Source organism: Pseudorca crassidens, chromosome 5 (assembly GCF_039906515.1).
Source record: "Pseudorca crassidens isolate mPseCra1 chromosome 5, mPseCra1.hap1, whole genome shotgun sequence".
NCBI classification, from domain to species: domain Eukaryota; kingdom Metazoa; phylum Chordata; class Mammalia; order Artiodactyla; family Delphinidae; genus Pseudorca; species Pseudorca crassidens.
Window position 1 is genome coordinate 24,514,716 of NC_090300.1, and position 3,209 is coordinate 24,517,924.

Sequence of the window (3,209 nt, forward strand, 5' to 3'; positions counted from 1 at the left end):
AGTACTGCTATTTTAATTTTCCAGTATACATTCTTTAGAACATGCTCATACCATATGTAGGTAGAATTTTTTTAAAAAATAGAATGTATTAGTTCTTTTATACTAAAAAGTAAATACATATTTACTGCAGAAAAATGTACATAGAGAAAAGCACAAAGATGAAGAACACTTAAACTTCCAAAATATCTTTATGCCCATTGTATAATTTTATCCTTACACTATTCTTATGAATAAAGGCAAAATAAGAATTATTGTGCACTTAGCTGTTGTAGAAAATGAAACAGTAAAGTGAGTTTCCTTCAGTTCATCTCAGATCCAAGGCTACTCCTGGTCCTGTCTAATTCCTGGGCCAGAACTCTTTCTGTGCTTTACCTTGGGCCACAGGGAGTGGAAAGGGAGCAGGTATTTCCCGGGAATTGGAGACAAACACAGAAATGCAAACACATTCACGTGACCAGTCCTGAGCCGAGCAAGGCCAACCCTGCCCATGTGCAGATGCTCTACAGCTGCATCTTGAATGACAGATTTCTCAGCGTTATTGAAAGCTGCTAGGTCAGTGACCATGGAGGCTGACGGCTCTGGCTGAGTGATTCTTGGCCTTAATTTAGATATAAACCTCTGAGTTCAGGAAGGGTGTGGAGGGAGAGAGCTTAGTCCTTTCCTTCTCCCCTTCTCACATCTTAAGAGGGTGCATTATGTTCCAGGCCAGATAATGAATCAACAGCACATCTGGATTAGCATGACTCTTTCATTTATCAGATGAAGGTGTGCTCCAGTCTGTATTACAGTCAAGGGCTGGTGTCTCCATGTTAGTGTACAAACTCTATTTGCCTCCTGTCCAGAGTCACTGTAGGCAGATCTGCTTCATAAATGGATTTGTGAAGTGCTTTGTAATTCTCACATGGTTGATTATCCATGTAAAAGGTTTTCCTAATAACAAACAGCTAATAGCAAATGAGAATGTGTGATGTTCCTTGATGTCTCTATGAGTAACAGATTTTAAATAGACTGTTTCCCTGCCGATTGAATACTTGTCTTTAAAGCCTATATTTTAAGTTCAAATATTCATACCATATGGTTTAGGGAGGATTATCCCTCTGTGGTCCTGAACTATATTGAAAGCATCATTATTTATATGTAAAGTAAATTTATGAATGGAAAACATTTATATTAAATATTCTCAGTGGCAAATAACATGAAAGAGAATGGCTGTATTCAGAACAGTAAGAAATAGAGACAAATAGAATAGATAAGGAAACTATTTCATAAAATAGGCCGGGGACACGTGGAATACATTAACAAAACAAGGTAGGTAACATGTACCACATGTTCATGAGCCAATATGTTCAGCAGGCTCCTAACTGAGCTTTTGGACAAAGAGAATGACGTGGACTTTGTAGGGGTGGAGAGGCATAGGATAGACAGAACATATTTGATGAAACTATGGAATCTGTTAAAATCACATTTCCAAAGACTGGGAACATGTCATGGGTGAGTTTTTGTGCTTATTATTTTTTCTTATATCACAAAAAAAGTAGTAACACAATTTTTTCAGGAAAAAAATACTTCACATTGAATCTTTCATTTACAGAATCAATTCTTCACTTATTCACTATTTCTTCACCCCCCCACTCTCAACAGAAACACACATACTTATATATATGCATGTGTGCAGTTTAGCCCTGAATGTCATTACTTCAAGGGGACTACCTCTGAGATATTTGCTATCTTTGTAGACAATCACAAATGAGGAACATCAGTTGACCCCAGTCCTTACAACCAGTTGCACTTGAGACCAACTTTTAAATTGACTGCCCATAGAACACCACCTAGAAAAGAAAGGACAACAAAAAGTCGGGGGGCCTCTGATGACTCCATTGTACAAGGAAAAGGCATAAAAGAAAAAGAAATCCCTAAAACCAATTCATTAGTTTCAAAACCAGAATGTGACCATGGATTAGGAATTTTGTAATGACTAGAGAACCAGAACATTAAAATTATCATATTGAGATTTTTGTCACAGAGAGAAAAAGAGAATCTTCCTGAACTACCCCAGTAAAAAGGGATGATTCAAGGAAATAGAATTAAAATTATTCCTCAGAAAGATCTTTGCCCCTCTTGTAATTCATCATGGGAAATTCTAGTCCATTTTCTGAGAAATATTGAGTTTTGATGAGTACTATTTCTGATACTAAGCTTATACTTAATCAAATTATCAAAAGTACTGTTAAATGGTAATATCCACTGTAGATGAGGGGACGGAGAAACAGGGACTCATGTATTGTTGGAGGGAGGGAAAGTTGTTAGAATATTTGTGAGGGACATTTTTTTTAATTAAAAGCCTTTGATTTTTAAAATGTATTTTGATTCAGAAATTATATTTCTAGAATGCATCCTAAGCAGCAACTGTGGTAGTGCTTGTAATTGAAAGAAAGAGAGAAAAAAAGAAAAAGAAGGGAAGAAAGAAAAAAGGAAGGAAGGAAGGGAGGAAGGAAGGAAGAAAAAGAGAGGGAGAAAGAAAAAGCGAGGGAGGATGGAAAAGAAAGAGGGATGGAAGGATGAAGTGGGGATGAAGGAAGGAAGGTGGGAAAGCAGGAAGGCAGGGAAAGGAAAGGAAGTAAAAGCCTAAACACCCCAAATTCAGAAACTAATTTCTTTTGAATTAAGAGAAAAAACAATGAAAGCTATTTATTTTATGTAACAATTAAACTTTTTCCTGAGAAAATCCAACTATTGCATTAGGCATTTAGACATCTGCCAACAGGTCACCTCTCTGATTTCTGGAGGCTTTAGACAGTGCCCCCAGCCACATGGCTACACACTTTCTCTATCAAATCTCACCACCCAGTGCCCTTATCTGTTCTGGCTGAGATCTCTCCCGGCCCAACCCTCACTGCCAAAACCACAGTGACCAATTCCATCTCCACTCCCAGATGGTCAGGCCTGGAGCACACACCTACTCACACTTCAGTTTTCTGTCTGCTTTCTTTCTGTTATCCCATTGTACACATCTTATCTCTTATGAGGGGTTTTCTGAGTCAGGCTTAGTAGAAAGAACTTCCCAGAAGTATCCATTCCCTTAAAACACAAGGACAACCACAAAGACAACGGTCTTGATGATTTGGAGAGGAGTTACCCAGGGAGACAAAGAAAAATAAAGAAGAGTTTAGAACATAAAGATGAACATTACATATAAAGATTTCAGTTCA